Below are 25465 nucleotides of genomic sequence, written 5' to 3'. Positions count from 1 at the left end.
TAGCCAGGCAGTGGTGGTGCATGCCTTTAATCCCAGCACTTGCGAAGCAGAGGGAGGCAGATTTCTCGGTAGGAGGCCAGCCTGGTCTACAGAGTGGGTTCCAAGATAGCCAGGGCTACACAAGAAACACTGTCTCAAAAAACAACAACAAAAAAATACATTGCTGATATGGAATTTTAGGGTTCTAGTCTGCCAGGCAGTGGTGGCACATGCCTTTAATCCCAGCACTTGGGAGGCAGAGGGAGGAGGATTTCTCAGTTTGAGGCCATCCTGGTCAACAGAGTAAATTCCAGGACAGGTATGGCTACACAGAGAATCCCTGTCTCAAAAAACAAAAACAAAAACAAAAACAAAAAAACAAATCAAAAACCAGGGTTTTCCACCGGGGTAAAAATAAATTATCAGACATTGAAAGAAACTATTACACACTGGATAGACATCCTGCCTTTGCTTTGGGTCCTCTGTGCCCCGTGTAGAGAGAGATTTACTCCCAAATGAAGTTCTCTTGAGAATAGCTCAGTGCTACCCAGGGATCCTCAACACCCAGAGTCCATGTCTGGAAGCTGATAAAGTCTTTCTACAGTTTCAAAGTCATTCCCTGCTCTCTTCTCTGGTTCCTGCCTAATAGTAACCACATCTGAATGCCATATTTGTCAGAAAGGAACACAAATTAATCTGAAATGAAACTCACACATTAACTCCAAAGATTGACCAGCATTTTCTAATGCTTTGTAGAATGATTGAATCTTATCAACTATTACCACGACTCATTTCCTCACAAGAACAAATTTCCAAAAGCTGTGAATAGAGATAGGACTTACCCAACACCAGTGGAATGGAGACCTGTGAGGAGACAATCCAGCCACAGAGAGAAGCTTCCCCCTTAGGACTTGCTCTTCCTATGAGCAGGTAACCTAATGGCTTCGTCTTTTATAGTCATGAACATCTGAGGCAAGGAGAGCTTGCCCACCCACTGGGGTCTCAACCAATCACTGGCTCTCAGCTGACTTAGGCCCACCCAGCTTCCCTAGAATGGAAACAATCTCATTAGGAGACATGACAAACATTGAAGAAAGAATGATACAACAGCCACTGTGCATAGAATCTATAAGAATGTTTTAGAATTTCCAAGGCTAACTGGGAGCATGTGGCAGAGCAGTCAGAGAACTGGACATCCAGAACATGTCTTTGCTCTTGCTGGACAGACTTTGTCTTTCTTCCACCACCTCTAAACCTGAAACAGACAAGAGAACAGCAGGGGCTCCACATTCTGAACAACTAAACATTTTAACCAAAAAGTAGCACAAAACAAAAGAATGAGAAAGATTTTTGCTGGGCATTGGGTTGTATGCACTCTATCCCACTCTGGAGGCAGAGCCTGGAGGTTCAATGAATTTGAGAAAAGACTGGTCTACAGATACCCTTGCTGGAAAGTCAGGATTACAAGGATCAACTCTCTCTCTCTCTCTCTCTCTCTCTCTCTCTCTCTCTTTTTCTCTCTCTCTGTCTGGTTTTTCGAGACAGGTTTTCTCTGTGTAGTCCTGGCTGTCTGGGCACTCTGTAGACCAAGCTGGCATCAAACTCAGAAATCTGCCTGCCTCTGCCTCCCAAGTGCCTGGATTACAGGTGTTGGCCACCACACCACCTGGTCTTTGACCTCATTTTACAGACCAGGCTACAGGCTGGCCTGATGTCTGAGATCTGTATGTCACCATGCTTTTGGTTAGTTTGTTTTGTATGCCTATGTCTATCTCTGTTCCTCTCTGCCTCAGGCTCTCTCTCTCTCTCTCTCTCTCTCTCTCTCGGTTTCTCTCTTTTTCTCTCTGTCTCTCTCTGTCTCTCTCCATCTCTCTCTGTCTCTGTCTCTGTCTCTGTCTCTCTGTCTCTCTGTCTCTCTCTCTCTCTCTCTCTCTCTCTGTGTGTGTGTGTGTGTGTGCGTTTCATGGGCATGCCCTGTAGTGCATGTTCATCACAAGCCATCTATCATGGTTTGTGGGATTTATGAGATTTGAATATATGTTCTCTGTAATCGTGTTAAATACTCTTGCCTATTGGGCATCCTCACACCAAAATTTCTAATTTCAAATGTGGCTCCAAAATTTTGACTCAGACCTTTCACACATACATTTAAGGAAACAGAATATTAAAGATCATAGATTATGTGGTTTCTCTTGATCACAGTTGACTAAACAATGCAAACTTCCAGAATCTGCCATGCAGGGATGCACAGGGTGTGTGAGATGGGTTAGTGACATTACATCTTTGTTTGCCTTGGGAATGTGACACAGTCTTAAGGAATCCAGGGTAACAGATGCAAAGGCCCCATGGACATTAACAATGAAGCCAGCCCAGGATATCAACATCACCCAAGGTTGGTCCAATTGACAATGGGAGTGAACAACCAAAAGCTGAGGTAAATTATCCTGGGTCCTCCAATAGGGGAGGTAACATGGCAACAGGCCCTGGCTAGGAGTCACAGACACAAGGGGAGAATACTGGGGCATCCAGTGGGTGTGGAAGTCTACAGGAGTGGACACAGGGACACTGAATGTCACAATAGGAGAGTCTATCTTTTCCAAATTGTACTGGAGCTACTAGCTAGAGCAATTAGACAACATAAAGAGGTCAAAGGGATATAAATAGGAAAGGAAGAAGTCAAACTATCACTATTTGCAGATGATATGATAGTATACTTAAGTGATCCAAAAAACTCCACCACAGAACTCCTATAGCTGATAAACAACTTCAGCAATGTGGCAGGTTATAACATCATCTCAAGCAAATCAGTAGCCTTCCTACACTCAAAGGATAAGCAGGCTGAGAAAGAAATTAGGGAAACGACACACTTCACAATAGCCACAAATAGTGTAAGGTATCTTGGGGTGACCCTAACCAAACAAGTGAAAGATCTGTATGACAAGAAGTCCAAGTTTCTGAAGAAGGAAATGGAAGAAGAACTCAGAAAATGGAAAAATCTGCCATACTCATGGATTGGCACGATTAATATAGTTAAAGTAGCCATCTTGCCAAAAGCAATATACAGATTCAATTGAATACCCATCACAATCTCAACTCAGTTCTTCATAGAGTTAGAAAGAGCAATTTTCAAATTCATCAGCAATAACAAAAAAAAAAAAAAAAAAAAAAAACCAGGGTAGCTAAAACTATTCTCAACAGTCAAAGAACTTCTGGGGGAATCAGCATCCCAGACCTCAAGCAGTACTAGAGAGCAATAGTGTTAAAAACTGCATGGTATTGGTACAGTGACAGGCAGGTGGATCAATGGAATAGGATTGAAGATGTAGAAATGAACCCACACACCTATGGCCACTTGATCTTTGACAAAGAAGCTGAAAACATGCAGTGGGAAAAAAGATAGCCTTTTCAACAAATGGTGCAGGCTCAACTGGAGGTCAACATGCAGAAGAATGTGAATTGATCCATTCTTATCTCCTTGTACAGAGCTCATCTCCAAGTGGATCAAGGACCTCCACATAAAGCCAGGCACACTGAAACTATTAGAAAAGAAACTGGGGAAAACCCTTGAGGACATGGGGTGGGGGGGAAGATCCTGAACAGAACACCAATAGCTTATGCTCTAAGATAAAGAATTGACAGATGGGACCTCATAAAATTACAAAGTTTCTGTAAGGCAAAGGACACCACCAAAATGGCAAATCAGCAGCCAACAAATTGGGAAAAGATCTTTAACAACCCTACATCTGAAATAGGGCTAATACCCGATATATACAAAGAACACAAGAAGTTAGACCCCAGGGAAACAAATAACCCTATTAAGAAAGGGGTACAGAGCTAAACAAAGAATTTTCACCTGAAGAACTTCAGATGCCTAAGAAGCATCTTAAAAAGGGTTGAACATCATTAATCATTAGGGAAATGCAAATCAAAACAACCCTGAGATTTCATCTCACACCAATCAGAATGGCTAAAATTAAAATCTCAGGAGACAGCAGGTGTTGGCAAGGATGTTGAGAAAGAGGAACACTCCTCCACTACTGGTGCAGTTGCAAGTTGGTACAACCAATCTGGAAATCAGTCTCACTTTTCCTCAGGAAACTGAGCATGTCACTTCCGGAGGACCCTACTATATCACACCTGGGCATATACCCAGAGGATTCCCCAGCATGTAATAAGGATACATGCTCCACTATATTCATAGCAGTCCTATTTATAATAGCCAGAAGCTGGAAAGAACCCAGATGTCCCTCCACGGAAGAATGAACACAAAAAATGTGGTATATATATACACACAATTGCGTATTATTCAACTATTAGAAACAATGAATTCATGAAATTCTTATACAAATGGATGGGGCAGGAGAACATCATCCTAAGTGAGGTAACCCAGTCTCAAAAAATCAATCACGGCATGCACTCACTGATAAGCAGATATTAGCCTAGAAACTTGCAATTCCCAAGACATAATCCACATATCAAATGATGTCCAAAAAGAACAGAGGAGTGGCCCCTGATTCTGGAAAGGCTCAGTGCAGCAGTGTAGGGCAATACCATAACAGGGATGTGGGAAGGGGTGGATGGTGGAACTCGGGGAGGGAAGAGAGCTTATGGAACTTTCAGGGAATTGCCAGGAAAGGTGAAATCATGTGAAATGCAAATAAAAAATATATCAAATAAAAAAAATGAAATATTGTCTAACTCAAATAAAACAAACAAACAATCGTCCTGGATGATCATTCCAGAGGGATGGTGACCTTATGTGCTCCCAGAGAAACACTGTCAGGATGTTTCCCGGCACTGCAGTCCATTGAGAGCACTTCTTTAAATCAGGGATGTGAACTAGAGCATCCAGGTGCTGCTCCTCAACCCTTCCACAGCCCAACAAAGTCTGTGAACAAACCGCCACAGGTGGGACTGCAACAGGTATTTTCACAAGTAGAACTGCCTCACTCAGGGATCAGAGAAACAACCTGCCCCAAAATGGTTTCTTGTGGGAATGGGGATACTTTTGGGAGGGGTCTCCACATAAGATTCACCTTCCCTAAGAGGAGACGCACCCCTTTTGCAGGCAAACACAGGAACCCCTCAGGTGGCTGGAAGTCTGGAGAAATGCAAAAGTCTTGGGAATGGGAAGCATCCCCCGTGATTGGAGAAGAAGCCAGGATCTCTCAGGGGCTCCATGGAGACTGGATAATGAGGGTCCTGCCGAGACTAGCCCAGCCAGGAATGGGGTCCCTGGAATGAGGGTCCTTGAAATCCAGGTGCCTCTGAAAAACTCTAGCCTCATTATTAAAATTGTAACAGTCTGTTGTACTGAGAGCTCAATGCTTTTGTATAAGAGAAAATCCTTTATCATCTGTATTAAGGTGATTAATGGTAAATAAAGCATAGCTTAATAATTGATGAGGTGAAGACAGGTGATAGTGGCACATGCCTTTAATCCCGGCACTTGGGAGGCAGAGGCAGGCCGATTTCTGAGTTTGAGGCCAGCCTGATTTTCAGAGTGAGTTCCAGGACAGCTATGGCTACACAGAGAAACCCTGTCTCAAAAAACAAAAAAAAAAAAAAAAGGCTGGGCACAGGTGTCACACACCTCTAATCCCAGCACTCTGGGACACAGAGGCAGGAGGATTTCTGAGTTCGAAGCCAGCCGGGTCAAAAGAGTGAGTTGCAGGACAGTCAGGGCTACACAGGGAAAACCTGTCTCAAAAAAAAAAAAAAATCCAAAGAACCACAAAACAAACAAAAAATTGATGAGGCAAATAGAAAGACTACTAGATTTTAATCTTTGATGTTGAACCTTAAGATTTTGATGAGTCCTTTCTATGATAGCCTGTCCTTGGAGGTTATATGGAATTCCCATTGTACATTGTGTACTCAGTTGACTGCAAACTTTGCCAAACTTGAGAAGCATAAGTTGGAGCATTATCAGTTTTAATTCTTTTTGGCTTACCTGAGGAGGAGGAGCATGTAATAAGGTGTTGAATGACATGTTTCTCAGCCTCCACGGTTCTTGCAGTGGCCATAACCACATGAGAGTAGGTATCTACAGTAACACATACGTAGGCCAACTTTCCATATTCTGGGAAGTGAGTTATGTCCATTTGTCTTGTTATGTCCATTTGTCATGAAACTTGAGCCTTAAGGCCCTTTGGATTAACTCCCATTTTTAATGGTTGCTATACATCAGGACAATGTTCACAATTGGCCTAGGCTGTTTTCATGTCAAATTGAACATCCTGTACTCTGTGTGTGTGTGTGTGTCTATGTCTCTGTCTCTCTCTGTCTTGCTCTCTCTCTCTGTCTTTTGTTGTTTCAAGAGAGGTTTTCTCTATATAGCCCTGGTTGTCCTGGAACTCACTATGCAGACCAGGCTGGCCTCAAACTCAGAAATCCACCTACCTCTGCCTAGCAAGTACTGTGATTCAACTCGTGAGCCACCACTGCCGTGCTGAACACCCTTCTCAAAGCCAGTGCAATCTGATAATGAAAAGCATGACTTTCTAAAGCTTGTTCAACCATACTAGCAATCAAGGGTTCTTTTGTTAATAAATCTGCCATAGAATTTCCTTAAGCCACTGGACAGGGCAGGCCAGTATGTGTTCTGATATGTTCTATAAAATTTCCTTTTTCTTGATTGAATTATCTTTTGCAACAGAAGCAAGAGTGATATAATTTAAAAATTTCCAGATATAAGAGCTGTCTCTATATCAGAAAATAATCAAACTACATAATTTGAACTTGTATAAAGGTTGACCTCTTCAAGTATATGTTCAAGGGCAGTAATAACTGCAATAATTTCCTCCTAATGTGCAGAAATTTCTTTTGCCTTTTGAATAATCACAGGTCTATCTTTCATATAGATGGCTTAAATTCCATGGATGACACATCTGTAAATAGTAAGAGGGCTTCAGAAGTACGTTCTGATGCTAGTATAGAAGGAAAGATTATTCCTGTTCCTTCTACAAGCTTTAATTCAGGGTGTTGAGGTACATGACATTTGATTTGTCCCATATAATGAGCTAATGCATTTCCCCAATCATCTGCAGTTTGACGTAAATACCCCAATTGTTCCTTATTATATGGAATACAAACTTCATGAGTTTCTTTGACAAATAGTTACCTGGATCCTAACCTCACTTTAATAATTAACTGACTACACATAACAGGATAAGAAGGTATCATTTTCACTTGACTATGAGTGAGATATATACATTTTCATAAAACTTCTTGCCATAAACTTGCATTAGGGTGTAAGATGTTTTAAGAATAATAAGCGAGCAAGTTTTTAAATAGTTTGTTTGATTTACTTTAGCATCTTGTATCATTCATTTGCTTTATTCATTCTGATTGTTTTAATGCTTCTTTTGTAAGCTGTATTTTAGACTTAGGATCAGGATCTCCGTTAAGAATGTCAAACAAATTAAGCAATTGTCCTGTGGTAATTTTTAAATGAGGTCTTGTCCAGTTAATATTTCCCAATTATTTTTAAAGATCATTCAGTGTCTTTAATTTGTCAATACTAAGTTGCAGTATTTGAGAGATCATATATTCATTATAAATTATTTTTGCAAGAAATTTATTGGCTTGTATACTGGCTGGTTTTGTGTGTCAACTAGACACACACTGGACTTATCACAGAGAAAGGAGCTTCTGTTGGGGGAAGGGCCTCATTGAGATCCATCTGTGGGGCATTTTCTCAATTAGTGATGAAAGGGTGAGGGCCCCTTGTGGGTGGAACCATCTCTGGGCTGGTAGTCTAGGGTTCTATAAGAGAGCAGGCTGAGCAAGCCAGGGGGATCAAGCTAGTAAGACACATTTTTCCATGGCCTCTGCATCAGTTCCTGCTTCCTGACCTGCTTGAGTTCCAGTCCTGACTTCCTTTAGTGGTGAACAGCAGTGTGGAAGTGTAAGCTCAATAAACACTTTCCTCCTCAATTTGCTTCTTGGTCATGATGTTTGTACAGGACTAGAAACCCTAAGACAAATTGGTACCACTGTAGTGGGGTATTCCTGGGACAACTTTACCATGTTTTGGGGAGGATTGTGGGAGGGCGTGGAAGTTTGAGCTAGAAGAGCCAATAGGATGTTAAGAGCTCTGTGGAAAGTTCTGTAGGAGCTTGGAAGATAATGTTAAGAACAGTGCAGGATATGGTGGCCTGGCTTGTGACATTTCAGAGGGAAGATTAAAGTCTCTTATCAGGTGCAGGTTTTGATTGTGAAGATTCTGTGGTTTTGATTACCTGGGGCTGAAGAATCAGCTGTGACTAACAAGATAACAGAACCACTAAAGCAATCCTTTGTGTTACTGGGAATATTGATGCTGGTTAACAGGGGCTAAGAAATTAGTGGTGATTAAGAAGAGACCAGCATCACTGAGGTGAAAACTTTGGGAAGTGTTTTCTGAGAGCACAGAGGCTGGGTTCCTGAGAGAGCCACGGTTGTATTTTGTGCTGTGGCTAGACTTGGTACTTTGGAAGATTCACCCAGGTGGTCCTGGTTTTGAAGGCATGAAGTGGTCATGAAGAACAGTTAAAGCTCTGCACTGTGTGAGGCTGTGGAAGGCCATTGGTGAAGATGCAACGTCAGATGCAATTGAAGGCCCAAGACTGAAGGAGTCATGCAAAGAGTTGAGGCTTGGCACCATGAAAAAGAGCCTATGCCAGGCTATTGGTGAAGCGTAGTTACAGCAGAAAACAGCAGTGTTTTGTAGATGCCTGTGCCATGCAATGACCACCAAGAACAGCAGCAGCAGTGGAATACAGACAGCTGGAGCCTAGGAGTCAAGGTGTGTGTTAGAACAAGCATGGAAGGTTTTCCCATTTTCTGAGATCTTCTTCGATTTCCTTCTTCAGAGATCTGAAGTTCTTGTCATATAGGTCTTTCACTTGTTTGGTTAGAGTCACCCCAAGATACTTTATGTTGTTTGTAGCTATTGTGAAGGGGGTCATTTCCCTAATTTCTTTCTCAGTCTGCTTATCCTTTGAATATATAAAGGCTACTGATTTGCTTGCGTTGATTTTGTAGTCAGCCACTTTGCTGAAGTTGTTTATCAGCTGTAGGAGTTCTCTAGTAGAGTTTTTAGGGTCACTTAAGTATATGATCATATCATCTGCAAATAGTGATAATTTGACTTCTTCCTTTCCAATTTGTATCCCTTTGACTTCCTTCTGTTGTCTAATTGCTCTAGCTAGGACTTCAAGAACTATATTGAAAAGATATGGAGAGAGGGGGCAGCCTTGTCTAGTCCCTGATTTAAGTGGGATTGCTTCAAGTTTCTCTTCATTTAGTTTGATGTTGGCAACCGGTTTGCTGTATATTGCTTTTACTATGTTTAGATAGGGGCCTTGAATTCCTGTCCTTTCCAAGACTTTTAGCATGAAAGGATGCTGAATTTTGTCAAATGCTTTTTCAGCATCTAGTGAAATGATCATGTGTTTTTTTTTCTTTGAGTTTGTTTATGTAGTAGATAGCATTTATGGATTTCCGTATATTGCACCATCCCTGCATCCCTGCGATGAAGCCTACTTGATCATGGTGGATGATCGTTTTGATGTGTTCTTGGATTCGGTGGGCAAGAAGGCTTAATAGTGGTGTGTTTTTGTGTCAAGTTGTCAAGGGGTCAATGGTACTGGCAGGTTCTGTGTGTCTACTTGACAGAGACTGGAGTTATCACAGAGAAAGGAGTTTCAGTTGGGAAGTACCTCCAGGAGATCCGTCTGTGGGTCATTTTCTCACTATAGGGATCAAAAGGGGAGGGCTCCTTGTGGGTGGTACCATCTCTGGACTGGTATTCTTGGGTTCTATAAAGAGCAGGCTGGCCGGTGGTGGTGGTTCATGCCTTTACTCCCAGCATTTGGGAGACAGAGGCAGGCAGATTTCTGACTTGGAGGCCAGCATGGTCCACAGATTGAATTCCGGGAGAGCCATGGCTATAAAGAGAAACCCTTACAGAAGTGCTATGGAGTGTGGGGAGAGCTGACTAACAGGGACACATGGAGTCTCTGCCCCATTCAGACTAATACAGGGACATGCTGGAGACTACATGCATTAGGAGACAGACAGGGCTATACAGAGAAACCGTGTCTCAAAAAATCAAATCTAACAAAACAAAACAAAACAAAACAAAACAAAACAAAACAAAACAAACAAAAAACCCATGCCTTAGGAGACATACCCTCTACCCAACATCATAGAACCCAAATACATAGTAAAGTATTAACCACACTTTAGTTAGCAAACTAAAATATTTATTTCTTGGGCCTAGTTACAGAGCCAGGGATTGAAATAAGTGTGGAGTAAATGCCTGTCCTTAAGAACCGGGTTACCCTAGTGTGAACAGCAGGTTACTCATGTCCTCAAATGTCGAATGTCCCCACCCACAACCTACTGTAAACCTCCCACCCTGTCTCATCTATAGTCCCACTGAGTTTATGAGAAATGAGAGCAGCATTACAACCAAATGCAAGGACAGAAAGGAAGGGAGCAGCAGCCTGCAGGCTCTCTGTCCTTCCTCCCTGCCTCCTCCTAGGAGGGAGAAGTCAAAGTCAATGAACCCATCTGGGTCTCTTGTAGGTCCTTACTGATGTTCTGAAGACTATGATCTCCGGGTGAATCTTGTCAGACTTGCAGGTCCATCGAGGGCTATGCTGTGAGCCTGAGACCTGCTTGGTTTCTCACTCTGGCATGCTATTGCCGGACACTGAAATCAATGGAGGGTCAGTGGGCAGTGCAGGAGGAAGTATCAGTATCCTCAGCATCCTCAGGCCAAGCATTTCCTTCTGAGTGTAGGGAAGTCCCAGTTTGGCGAACAGCAGGATACTGTTAGAAGATAAAGAATCTGGAAGCTTTCTCTTCCTACAATGGCACAAGATCCTGCAGATCACCATAAATTCTGAAGGAGACCCTGCCCAATCCAAGAGGACACTCAGATGCATCATCCGAAGGAGAGTCTGATGGCCTCAGACCTTGGAGGTGATCCTGCATGATGATACTTCTACTCCACCACCAGGAGTGGCTGGGAGACCTGGGGGCTCCTATGCAAGATTCTCCAGACCTGTGAGTGGTTCCCTGGGACCTATAGCATCAGCAGAATCAAAAAGGATCCCGGAGGCTCCAGAAGTGAGTTTGGAGAATGTTGTCCCTTGTGGAGTAGATCCAGGATACAAAAGCTTGGATGGGGAAAGGCGCAGGGACTCTGGGTGCACCTCCTTGTAATAAGGACAGCTGTTGTGGCCCCTGCTCACGCGACTCCTGAGGGGTCCCAAATGGGAATGCCTCCAGATGGAAGTGGGCTTCCCCTGATCCAGTGTGTAGGTCCCAAGTGTCAGCTCCTGCCTGGGACAGGAGGTGAGCTCCAGCTGGTCCTTTCCTCTAGGATCCCCTTGCTGTTTCCACAACTCATAGCTCTCAGGCTGCAGGAGCCTTTCAAAGGCATCCATGGAGAAGCTCACCCTGGCCTCCCCACAGCTGCACTGACGTGCCACCTTGCCATAGTCAATCCACCTCGGGGTGGCAAAATTGATGGCCTCTGCGCAGTTGAAGCCATGGTTGAAGCCCGCGTGGTAGCCATAGGGAAAGGTGACCATGAACTCCCCAGCCTGCTGGGTGATGCGGCCAAAGGGGATGCCATTCTCCTTGAGCACAGTGGGGGAGATGAGCGCCACCTTGTGTCTCAGGAAGGCCTGGCAGCCCTTGGAGCTGCCAGGGAAGAGTTGCCTGGCCAGGAGCTCCAGGCGCCTGCCATGCTCAGGGGGCACAGCATACCAAGTCTTGGGCTGCCCAAAGTGCAGGTAGTTGATACTGTACAGGTCCATGTCCTCCGTGTGCCACGCAAAGGTGGTCTTCCACATGCCAAAGTACAGGTAGGGCGTGTTGACGCCCTCAATCACTATGCCATGGTCCTGCTTCAACACATCCAAAAGGCTCCCCAGGTGGCCCACGTTCCAGTGTTGAGTGTTCTCATCAAACAGGGAGCCGCTGACATCAGCACCATAAATTGGTGACCCAAACAGACGATTCTTCCAGTATTTTCTCTCCAAATCATCAAAATCCAGGTGTGGCGGGGTCTGGTATTTTTTGCTGGTGGCCAGCTCACGATACTCACCCACACTCATGCCTTTCCTCTTCTTATGGAATTGGGTGAACACACCTGCCTGCCCCGAGACCACTTGCTGCAGAGGAGCAGGAATTGACATATCCAGGACATCCTCACAGGACTTTCCACTGCCTTTCCACTCCTTGGGTGGGATGACCTTGGCCAGTCCAGCTCGGTGTGCGCCTTGGGACTCCATGTAGGTGATGTATTTGCGGAAGTTTGAGAATTCTGCCATGTTTGGGCGGAAGGTCATGATGGTACAGCCTGGGTTCTGGGACATATCCTGCTCAGGGTTTGTCATGGCCACAGCAATGCAGGAGCTCAGCCTGGGGTCCTGGCTGCCCTGGGTGTTTATGTTTTCTGAGACTTCTCTCTCTCTATGGTTTAGGTTTCCTGGTGGACAAGATAACATTTTGAAGATAAATTTGAATTCAGGAGAATGGCTTGTCTGAGTAGAACACTGTATATATAGCAAGACCCTTCTAATCTCTACAATCAACAGAAAAGACAAGAAAATGTAAGAAAGAAGAAGCCTTCTTTCTTGGTTGATAGTTTGGTTTCCCAGGGCATCCTCTTACTGGTCAGCGCTTTTCACCTTGAAAAACTGAGTTTCTATGGAGCAGAATCCCTATGCCACTACAGCAGCACTGGGAGCACAGCACTATCCCACTCCTGGAGCACTCCCTTGATTCCCACTCATCCTTGGACTCCATTGGTCACTGTGTGTTGATTGGGGAGGCTCAGTGCCATTCGCCTTTTAAGTAGAAATTCATCTACCCAAGGAACAATCATAGGTGGTTCATATGAGAAAGATTCTCACTGAGATGGGCAAAAATCATCAGAGGTTTCTCAGGACCTGATCTCAAAATATTTAAATCATTGCTTCCTAGTCTCTGAAACTAAATTAAAAGTTCCTCAGGAATTACTGACTTTGGGTTCCAGCATGCTGGTTATGCTGGCCCGTATTTGTCCAGCAGAGGCGACCTGTCTTGGCTCCCAGCTGAGGGCGGGCATAAGGAGGCTGTCTCAGAGGAGGACTGCTGCCAGCCTTGTCATCCCAGCTGCTTAGACTAAAGACAGCTGTGAGTCTTTCCAGCTGTGTCAGAGTATGGCAGCCTCTGTGTAGCAGTGTTGTGGGAGTAACATGCCTTCCATATACAAGCAGGAGGTGGGGCTGGGGAGCACTGAGCCTCTAACCAGACCAAGGCTACATAAAGAGGTATTACCCCAAGTGTTGTTAGCTCTCCTAGGGTTCGCTCTCCCTAGTCTAATGGAAAAACTAAAAACAAACAGCAGCTGATCTGGATCACAACATCCCACACTGCAGCTGAGGCCTCCTCCTGAGAGCAACAGAATTCTGACTGTCTAGTGTCAGTGGGACCCAGGCCCTTGCCCACCTCCTAAACAACTGTCATGGACCCTGCTACTCTCTTGCCTGGTGACAATCTCCTGGTGCTCATCTATGCCTGTCACATGAGGGGAGATGACATTAGCTCCATGGGTACTGCAGTCCTTAGTGTAACTGGAACTATTGGGGCCCAGGCCAAGACTCTCAGCCCAGAGAGAAGACCTGATCCATTTTATCCAGGCTGGGGGAGGACCTCAGAAAGATTGATCATTCTAAAAGAACTGGTAGAATCTACTACCTGACCTTCACAAGGTTACTCATCTGGGATACAAAACCTGCTCTCTGTTTCTAGTCACACCTAGGCCAAAGAAGGTCTAAGGGATGATTTCTCTGCCAGAAGCCAGGTTGGTCTGTCCTGAAGTAAATCCAAACTAGGCAGCCCTCTGCCCCATCTCCACTCTCACTGATCATGCTCAGTAGCTGAAAAGATCCCCAGGACCTTGTCTGCTGATTTGCCCTCCCATATGGGTGGGGTCCAACAATGGCCTGGCTATCACAGCTACAAACCTTTCAATCAATAGCTAAAGTTTAGGCATGCATTAAAAATATTCATTACTGGTATGGACCTTAAGTGTTCTATCCAGACAGGCAGTGGTGGCACACACCTTTATTCCCAGCACTTGTGGTGTTGAGGCAGTTGATTTCTGAGTTCGAGGCCAGCCAGGTCTACAGAGTGAGTTCCATGACAGCCAGGGTTACAAAGGGAAACCCTATCTCAAAAAACAAACAACAACAACAACAAAACACACACCCCCAAAACAACAAAAAAACAAACAAAAAAAATCTTACTTTGTTTAGCTGGGCATTGGTGGAACACGCCTTTGATCTCAGCACTTGGGAGGCAGAGGTAGGCAGTTTCTGAGTTCCAAGCCACGCTAGTCTACAGAGTGATTTCCAGGACAGCCAGAGCTATACAGAGAAACCAAATCTTAGAAAAAAAAATCCAAAAAAAAAAAAAAGAGAGAGAGAGAGAGAGAGAGATTTTTCTTGCCAGGGAGTGGTGGCACACACCTTTAAATCCAGCACTTGGGATGCTGGGGCAGTTAATTTCAGAGTTCGAGGCCAGCCTGCTCTACATCTTACTGTGTTTAGCCGGGGAGTGGTTGCACATGCCTTTAATCCCAGCACTTGCAAAGCGGAGGGAGGTGGATTTCTCAGTACGAGGCCAGCCTGGTCTACAGAGAGAATTCCAAGATAGCCAGGGCTACACAGAGAAACACTGTCTCAAAAAACAACAACAACAAAAAATACATTCCTGGTATGGACTTTTAGGGTTCTAGTCTGCCAGGCAGTAGGGGCACATGCCTTTAATCCCAGCACTTGGGAGGCAGAGGGAGGAGGATTTCTGAGTTTGAGGCCAGCCTGGTCAAAGGAATAAATTCCAGGACACGTATGGCTACACAGAGAATCCCTGTCTCAAAAAACAACACAAACACAAACACAAACACAACCAAAAACTAAAAACAAAAAAACAGGAAAAAAACAAACAAACAGGGTTTTACACCTGGGTAAAAGTAAATTATCAGATATTGAAAGAAACTATTACACACTGGATAGACATCCTGCCTTTGCTTTGGGTCCTCTGTGCTCCATGTAGAGAGAGATTTGCTCCCAAAAGAAGTTCTATTGAGAACAGCTCAGTGCTACCCTGGGATCCCCAACACCCATGGTCATGTCTGGAAGCTGATAAAGTCTTTCTACAGTTTCAAACCCATTCCCTGCTCTCTTCTCTGGTGAGTGCCCAATAGTAACCACATCTGAATGCCATATTTGTCAAAAAGGAACACAATTTAATCTGAAATGAAACTCACACATTAACGCCAAAGATTGACCAGCATTTTCTAATGCTTTGTAGAATGATTGAATCTTATCAACTATTACCACGACTCATTTCCTCACAAGAACAAATTTCCAAAAGCTGTGAATAGAGATAGGACTTACCCAACACCAGTGGAATGGAGACCTGTGAGGAGACAATCCAGCCACAGAGAGAAGTTTCCCCCTTAGGACTTGCTCTTCCTATGAGCAGGTAACCTAATGGCTTCGTCTTTTATAGTCATGAAGATCTGAGGCAAGGAAAGCTTGCCCACCCACTGGGGTCTCAACCAATCACTGGCTCTCAGCTGACTTAGGCCCACCCAGCTTCCCTAGAATGGAAACAATCTCATTAGGAGACATGGCAAATATTGAAGAAAGAATGATACAACACCAACTGTGCATAGAATCTATAAGAATGTTTTAGAATTTCCAAGGCTAACTGGGAGCATGTGGCAGAGCAGTCAGAGAACTGGACATCCAGAAAGTGTCTGTGCTCTTGCTGGACAGGCTTTCTCTTTCTCCCACCACCTCTAAACCTGAAAATAAAAACCTAAACATAAAATAAATAAACCTAAAAATATTCATTACTGGTATGGACCTTAAGACTTCTAACCAGCCAGGCAGTGGTGGCACACACCTTTATTCCCAGCACTTGTGGTGCTAAAGCAGTTGATTTTTGAGTTGAGGCCAGCCAGGTCTACAGAGTGAGTTCCATGACAGCCAGGTTTACACAGAGAAACCCTATCTCAAAAAACAAACAACAACGACAACAAAACACCCCCGCCAAAAAAAAACAAAAAACAAAAAACATCTTACTTTGTTTAGCTGGGCATTGGTGGAACATGCCTTTAATCTCAGCACTTGGGAGGCAGAGGCAGGCAGATTTCGTATTTCCAAGCCAGCCTGGTCTACAGAGTGATTTCCAGGACAGTCAGAGCTGTACAGAGAAACCAAATCTCGAAAATAAAACCAAATCCAAAAAGAAAAAGAGAGAGAGAGAGATTATTCTTGCAAGGCAGTGGTGGCACACACCTTTAATCCCAGCAGTTGGGATGCTGGGGCAGTTGATTTCAGAGTTCAAGGCCAGCCTGCTCTACATCTTACTGTGTTTAGCCAGGCAGTGGTGGTGCATGCCTTTAATCCCAGCACTTGCGAAGCAGAGGGAGGCAGATTTCTCGGTAGGAGGCCAGCCTGGTCTACAGAGTGGGTTCCAAGATAGCCAGGGCTACACAAGAAACACTGTCTCAAAAAACAACAACAAAAAAATACATTGCTGATATGGAATTTTAGGGTTCTAGTCTGCCAGGCAGTGGTGGCACATGCCTTTAATCCCAGCACTTGGGAGGCAGAGGGAGGAGGATTTCTCAGTTTGAGGCCATCCTGGTCAACAGAGTAAATTCCCGGACAGGTATGGCTACACAGAGAATCCCTGTCTCAAAAAACAAAAACAAAAACAAAAACAAAAAAACAAATCAAAAACCAGGGTTTTCCACCGGGGTAAAAATAAATTATCAGACATTGAAAGAAACTATTACACACTGGATAGACATCCTGCCTTTGCTTTGGGTCCTCTGTGCCCCATGTAGAGAGAGATTTACTCCCAAATGAAGTTCTCTTGAGAATAGCTCAGTGCTACCCAGGGATCCTCAACACCCAGAGTCCATGTCTGGAAGCTGATAAAGTCTTTCTACAGTTTCAAAGTCATTCCCTGCTCTCTTCTCTGGTTCCTGCCTAATAGTAACCACATCTGAATGCCATATTTGTCAGAAAGGAACACAAATTAATCTGAAATGAAACTCACACATTAACGCCAAAGATTGACCAGCATTTTCTAATGCTTTGTAGAATGATTGAATCTTATCAACTATTACCACGACTCATTTCCTCACAAGAACAAATTTCCAAAAGCTGTGAATAGAGATAGGACTTACCCAACACCAGTGGAATGGAGACCTGTGAGGAGACAATCCAGCCACAGAGAGAAGCTTCCCCCTTAGGACTTGCTCTTCCTATGAGCAGGTAACCTAATGGCTTCGTCTTTTATAGTCATGAAGATCTGAGGCAAGGAGAGCTTGCCCACCCACTGGGGTCTCAACCAATCACTGGCTCTCAGCTGACTTAGGCCCACCCAGCTTCCCTAGAATGGAAACAATCTCATTAGGAGACATGACAAACATTGAAGAAAGAATGATACAACAGCCACTGTGCATAGAATCTATAAGAATGTTTTAGAATTTCCAAGGCTAACTGGGAGCATGTGGCAGAGCGTCAGAGAACTGAGACATCCAGAACATGTCTTTGCTCTTGCTGGACAGACTTTGTCTTTCTTCCACCACCTCTAAACCTGAAACAGACAAGAGAACAGCAGGGGCTCCACATTCTGAACAACTAAACATTTTAACCAAAAAGTAGCACAAAACAAAAGAATGAGAAAGATTTTGCTGGGCATTGGGTTGTATGCACTCTATCCCACTCTGGAGGCAGAGCCTGGAGGTTCAATGAATTTGAGAAAAGACTGGTCTACAGATACACTTGCTGGAAAGTCAGGATTACAAGGATCAACTCTCTCTCTCTCTCTCTCTCTCTCTCTCTCTCTCTCTCTCTCTCTCTTTCTCTCTCTCTGTCTGGTTTTTCGAGACAGGTTTTCTCTGTGTAGTCCTGGCTGTCTGGGCACTCTGTAGACCAAGCTGGCATCAAACTCAGAAATCTGCCTGCCTCTGCCTCCCAAGTGCCTGGATTACAGGTGTTGGCCACCACACCGCCTGGTCTTTGACCTCATTTTACAGACCAGGCTACAGGCTGGCCTGATGTCTGAGATCTGCATGTCACCATGCTTTTGGTTAGTTTGTTTTGTATGCCTATGTCTATCTCTGTTCCTCTCTGCCTCTCAGGCTCTCTCTCTCTCTCTCTCTCTCTCCTCTCTCTCTCTCTCTCTCTCTCTCTCTCTCTCTCTGTGTGTGTGTGTGTGTGTGTGTGTGTGCATGCATTAAAAATATTCATTACTGGTATGGACCTTAAGAGTTCTATCCAGACAGGCAGTGGTGGCACACACCTTTATTCCCAGCACTTGTGGTGTTGAGGCAGTTGATTTCTGAGTTCGAGGCCAGCCAGGTCTACAGAGTGAGTTCCATGACAGCCAGGGTTACAAAGAGAAACCCTATCTCAAAAAAACAAACAACAACGACAACAAAACACCCCCCCCAAAAAAAACAAAAAAACAAACAAAAAAAATCTTACTTTGTTTAGCTGGGCATTGGTGGAACATGCCTTTGATCTCAGCACTTGGGAGGCAGAGGTAGGCAGTTTCTGAGTTCCAAGCCACCCTAGTCTACAGAGTGATTTCCAGGACAGCCAGAGCTATACAGAGAAACCAAATCTCAGAAAAAAAAATCCCCCCCCCAAAGAGAGAGAGAGAGAGAGAGAGAGAGAGAGAGAGAGAGAGAGAGAGAGAGAGAGAGAGAGAGAGATATTTTTCTTGCAAGGGAGTGGTGGCACACACCTTTAAATCCAGCACTTGGGATGCTGGGGCAGTTAATTTCAGAGTTCGAGGCCAGCCTGCTCTACATCTTACTGTGTTTAGCCGGGGAGTGGTGGAGCATGCCTTTAATCCCAGCACTTGCAAAGAACAAATTTCCAAAAGCTGTGAAAAGAGATAGGACTTACCCAACACCGGTGGAATGGAGACCTGTGAGGAGACAATGCAGCCACAGAGAGAAGCTTCCCCCTTAGGACTTGCTTTTCCTATGAGCAGGGAACCTAATGGCTTCGTCTTTTATAGCCAGGAAGACCTGAGGCAATGAGAGCTTGCCCACCCACTGGGGTCTCAACCAATCACTGGCTCTCAGCTGACTTAGGCCCACCCAGCTTCCCTAGAATGGAAACAATCTCATTAAGAGACATGGCAAATATTGAAGAAAGAATGATACAACACCAACTGTGGATAGAATCTATAAGAATGTTTTAGAATTTCCAAAGCTAACTGGGAGCATGTGGCAGAGCAGTCAGAGAACTGAGACATCCAGAATGTGTCTGTGCTCTTGCTGGACAGGCTTTCTCTTTCTCCCACCACCTCTAAACCTGAAAATAAAAACCTAAAAATAAAATAAATAAACCTAAAAATATTCATTACTGGTATGGACCTTAAGACTTCTAACCATCCAGGCAGTGGTGGCACACACCTTTATTCCCAACACTTGTGGTGCTGAAGCAGTTGATTTTTGAGTTGAGGCCAGCCAGGTCTACAGAGTGAGTTCCATGACAGCCAGGGTTACACAGAGAAACCCTATCTCAAAAAACAAACAACAACGACAACAAAACACCCCCGCCAAAAAAAAAAAAAAAAAAAAAAAAACAAAAAACAAAAAACATCTTACTTTGTTTAGCTGGGCATTGGTGGAACACGCCTTTAATCTCAGCACTTGGGATGCAGAGGCAGGCAGATTTCTGAGTTCCAAGCCAGCCTGATCTACAGAGTGATTTCCAGGACAGTCAGAGCTATACAGAGAAACCAAATCTCGAAAATAAAACCAAATCCAAAAAGAAAAAGAGAGAGAGAGAGAGATTTTTCTTGCAAGGCAGTGGTGGCACACACCTTTAATCCCAGCACTTGGGATGCTGGGGCAGTTGATTTCAGAGTTCGAGGCCAGCCTGCTCTACATCTTACTGTGTTTAGCCAGGCAGTGGTGGTGCATGCCTTTAGTCCCAGCACTTGCGAAACAGAGGGAGGCAGATTTCTCGGTAGGAGGCCAGCCTGGTCTACAGAGTGGGTTCCAAGATAGCCAGGGCTACACAGAGAAACAATGTCTCAAAAAACAACAACAAAAAAATACATTGCTGGTATGGAATTTTAGGGTTCTAGTCTGCCAGGCGGTGGTGGCACATACCTTTAATCCCAGCACTTGGGAGGCAGAGGAAGGAGGATTTCTGAGTTTGAGGCCAGCCTGGTCAACAGAGTAAATTCCAGGACAGGTATGGCTACACAGAGAATACCTGTCTCAAAAAACAAAAACAAAAACAAAAAAACAAAAACAAAAACCAGGGTTTTCCAACGGGGTAAAAATAAATTATCAGACATTGAAAGAAACTATTACACACTGAATAGACATCATGCCTTTGCTTTGGGTCCTCTGTGCCCCATGTAGAGAGACACTTACTCCCAAATGAAGTTCTCTTGAGAATAGCTCAGTGCTATGCAGGGATCCTCAACACCCAGAGTCCATGTCTGGAAGCTGATAAAGTCTTTCTACAGTTTCAAAGCCATTCCCTGCTCTCTTCTCTGGTTCCTGCCTAATAGTAACCACATCTGAATGCCATATTTGTCAGAAAGGAACACAAATTAATCTGAAATGAAACTCACACATTAACGCCAAAGATTGACCAGCATTTTCTAATGCTTTGTAGAATGATTGAATCTTATCAACTATTACCACGACTCATTTCCTCACAAGAACAAATTTCCAAAAGCTGTGAATAGAGATAGGACTTACCCAACACCAGTGGAATGGAGACCTGTGAGGAGACAATCCAGCCACAGAGAGAAGCTTCCCCCTTAGGACTTGCTCTTCCTATGAGCAGGTAACCTAATGGCTTCGTCTTTTATAGTCATGAAGATCTGAGGCAAGGAGAGCTTGCCCACCCACTGGGGTCTCAAACAATCACCGGCTCTCAGCTGACTTAGGCCCACCCAGCTTCCCTAGAATGGAAACAATCTCATTAGGAGACATGACAAACATTGAAGAAAGAATGATACAACAGCAACTGTGCATAGAATCTATAAGAATGTTTTAGAATTTCCAAGGCTAACTGGGAGCATGTGGCAGAGCGTCAGAGAACTGAGACATCCAGAACATGTCTGTGCTCTTGCTGGACAGACTTTGTCTTTCTTCCACCACCTCTAAACCTGAAACAGACAAGAGAACAGCAGGGGCTCCACGTTCTGAACAACTAAACATTTTAACCAAAAAGTAGCACAAAACAAAGGAATGAGAAAGATTTTTGCTGGGCATTGGGTTGTATGCACTCTATCCCACTCTGGAGGCAGAGCCTGGAGGTTCAATGAATTTGAGAAAAGACTGGTCGACAGATACACTTCCTGGAAAGTCAGGATTACAAGGATCAACTCTCTCTCTCTCTCTCTTTCTGTCTCTCTCTCTCTCTCTCCCCCCTTCTCTCTCTCTCTCTCTCTCTCTGGTTTTTCGGGACAGGTTTTCTCTGTGTAGTCCTGGCTGTCTGGGCACTCTGTAGACCAAGCTGGCATCGAACTCAGAATTCTGCCTGCCTCTGCCCCCCAAGTGCCTGGATTACAGGTGTTGGCCACCACACCGCCTGGTCTTTGACCTCATTTTACAGACCAGACTCCAGGCTGGCCTGATGTCTGAGATCTGTATGTCACCATGCTTTTGGTTGGTTTGTTTTGTATGCCTATGTCTATCTCTGTTCCTCTCTGCCTCTCAGGCTCTCTCTCTCTCTCTCTCTCTCTCTCTCTCTCTCTCTCTCTCTCTCTCTCTGTGTGTGTGTGTGTGTGTGTGTTTCATGGGCATGCCCTCTAGTACATGTTCATCACAAGCCATCTATCATGGTTTGTGGGATTTATGAGATTTGAATATATGTTCTCTGTAATCGTGCTAAATACTCTTGCCTATTGGGTATCCTCACACCAAAATTTCTAATTTCAAATGAGACTCCAAAATTTTGACTCAGACATTTCGCACATACATTTAAGGAAACAGAATATTAAAGATCATAGATTATGTGGTTTCTCTTGATCACAGTTGATTAAACAATGCAAACTTCCAGAATCTGCCATGCAGGGATGCACAGTGTGTGTGAGATGGGTTAGTGACATTACATCTTTGTTTGCCTTGGGAATGTGACACAGTCTTAAGGAATCCAGGGTAACAGATGCAACAGCCCCATGGACATTAACAATGAAGCCAGCCCAGGATATCAACATCACCCAAGGTTGGTCCAATTGACAATGGGAGTGAACAACCAAAAGCTGAGGTAAATTATCCTGGGTCCTCCAATAGGGGAGGTAACATGGCAACAGGCCCTGGCTAGGAGTCACAGACACAAGAGGAGAATACTGGGGCATCCAGTGGGTGTGGAAGTCTACAGGAGTGGACAAAGGGACACTGAATGTCACAATAGGAGAGTCTATCTTTTCCAAATTGTACTGGAGCTACTAGCTAGAGCAATTAGACAACATAAAGAGGTCAAAGGGATATAAATAGGAAAGGAAGAAGTCAAACTATCACTATTTGCAGATGATATGATAGTATACTTAAGTGATCCAAAAAACTCCACCACAGAACTCCTATAGCTGATAAACAACTTCAGCAATGTGGCAGGTTATAACATCATCTCAAGCAAATCAGTAGCCTTCCTACACTGAAAGGATAAACAGGCTGAGAAAGAAATTAGGGAAACGACACACTTCACAATAGCCACAAACAGTGTAAGGTATCTTGGGGTGACCCTAACCAAACAAGTGAAAGATCTGTATGACAAGAAGTCCAAGTTTCTGAAGAAAGAAATGGAAGAAGAACTCAGAAAATGGAAAAATCTGCCATACTCATATTTGGCACGATTAATATAGTAAAATAGGCATCTTGCCAAAAGCAATATACAGATTCAATTGAATACCCATCAAAAACTCAACTCTGTTCTTCATAGAGTTAGAAAGAGCAATTTTCAAATTCATCACCAATAAAAAAAAAAAAAAAAAAAAAAAAAAAAAAAAAAACAGGGTAGCTAAAACTATTCTCAACAGTCAAAGAACTTCTGGGGGAATCAGCATCCCAGACTTCAAGCAGTTCTAGAGAGCAATAGTGTTAAAAACTGCATGGTATTGGTACAGTGAGAGGCAGGTGGATCAATGGAATAGGATTGAAGATGTAGAAATGAACCCACACACCTATGGCCACTTGATCTTTGACAAAGAAGCTGAAAACATGCAGTGGGAAAAAAGATAGCCTTTTCAACAAATGGTGATGGCTCAAATGGAGGTCAGCATGCAGAAGAATGTGAATTGATCCATTCTTATCTCCTTGTACAGAGATCATCTCCAAGTGGATCAAGGACCTCCACATAAAGCCAGGCACACTGAAACTATTAGAAAAGAAACAGGAGAAAACCCTTGAGGACATGGGGGGGGGAGATCCTGAACAGAACACCAATAGCTTATGCTCTAAGATCAAGAATTGACAGATGGGACCTCATAAAATTACAAAGTTTCTGTAAGGCAAAGGACACCACCAAAATCCAAATCAGCAGCCAACAAATTGGGAAAAGATCTTTAACAACCCTACATCTGAAAGAGGGCTAATACCCGATATATACAAAGAACACAAGAAGTTAGATCCCAGGGAAACAAATAAACCTATTAAGAAAAGGGTACAGAGCTAAACAAAGAATTTTCACCTGAAGAACTTCAGATGCCTAAGAAGCATCTTAAAAAGGGTTGAACATCATTAATTATTAGGGAAATGCAAATCAAAACAACCCTGAGATTTCACCTCACACCAATCAGAATGGCTAAAATTAAAATCTCAGGAGACAGCAGGTGTTGGCAAGGATGTTGAGAAAGAGGAACACTCCTCCACTACTGGTGCAGTTGCAAGTTGGTACAACCAATCTGGAAATCAGTCTCACTTTTCCTCAGGAAACTGAGCATGTCACTTCCGGAGGACCCTACTATATCACACCTGGGCATATACCCAGAGGATTCCCCAGCATGTAATAAGGATACGTGCTCCACTATATTCATAGCAGTCCTATTTATAATAGCCAGAAGCTGGAAAGAACCCAGATGTCCCTCCACGGAAGAATGAACACAAAAAATGTGGTATATATACACACAATTGAGTATTATTCAACTATTAGAAACAATGAATTCATGAAATTCTTATACAAATGGATGGGGCAGGGAACATCATCCTATGTGAGGTAACCCAGTCTCAAAAAATCAATCACGGTATGCACTCACTGATAAGCAGATATTAGCCTAGAAACTTGCAATTCCCAAGACATAATCCACATATCAAATGATGTCCAAAAAGAACAGAGGAGTGGCCCCTGATTCTGGAAAGGCTCAGTGCAGCAGTGTAGGGCAGTACCATAACAGAGATGTGGGAAGGGGTGGATGGTGGAACTCGGGGAGGGAAGAGAGCTTATGGAACTTTCAGGGAGTGGGGAGCCAGGAAAGGTGAAATCATGTGAAATGCAAATAAAAAATATATCAAATAAAAAAAAATGAAATATTGTCTAACTCAAATAAAACAAACAAACAATCGTCCTGGATGATCATTCCAGAGGCATGGTGACCTTATGTGCTCCCAGAGAAACACTGTCAGGTTGTTTCCCGGCACTGCAGTCCATTGAGAGCACTTCTTTAAATCAGGGATGTGAACTAGAGCATCCAGGTGCTGCTCCTCAACCCTTCCACAGCCCAACAAAGTCTGTGAACAAACCGCCACAGGTGGGACTGCAACAGGTATTTTCACAAGTAGAACTGCCTCACTCAGGGATCAGAGAAACAACCTCCCCCAAAATGGTTTCTTGTGGGAATGGGGATACTTTTGGGAGGGGTCTCCACATAAGATTCACCTTCCCTAAGAGGAGACGCACCCATTTTTCAGGCAAACACAGGAACCCCTCAGGTGGCTGGAAGTCTGGAGAAATGCAAAAGTCTTGGGAATGGGAAGCATCCCCCAGGAATGGAGAAGAAGCCAGGATCTCTCAGGGGCTCCATGGAGACTGGATAATGAGGGTCCTGCCAAGACTAGCCCAGCCAGGAATGGGGTCCCTGGAATGAGGGTCCTTGAAATCCAGGTGCCTCTGAAAATCTCTAGCCTCATTATTAAAATTGTAACAGTCTGCTGTACTGAGAGCTCAATGCTTTTGTATAAGAGAAAATCCTTTATCATCTGTTTTAAGGTGATTAATGGTAAATAAACATAGCTTAATATTTGATGAGGTGAAGACAGGTGATAGTGGCACATGCCTTTAATCCCGGCACTTGGGAGGCAGAGGCAGGCCAATTTCTGGGTTTGAGGCCAGCCTGATTTTCAGAGTGTGTTCCAGGACAGCCATGGCTACACAGAGAAACCCTGTCTCAAAAAAACAAAAAAAGGCTGGGCACAGGTGTCACACACCTCTAATCC

The sequence above is a fragment of the Apodemus sylvaticus genome, chromosome 7 (assembly GCF_947179515.1).
Source record: "Apodemus sylvaticus chromosome 7, mApoSyl1.1, whole genome shotgun sequence".
Taxonomy (NCBI): Eukaryota; Metazoa; Chordata; class Mammalia; order Rodentia; family Muridae; genus Apodemus; species Apodemus sylvaticus.
The sequence above is the reverse complement of the archived record's forward strand: the minus strand, read 5'-3'. Positions refer to the sequence as shown.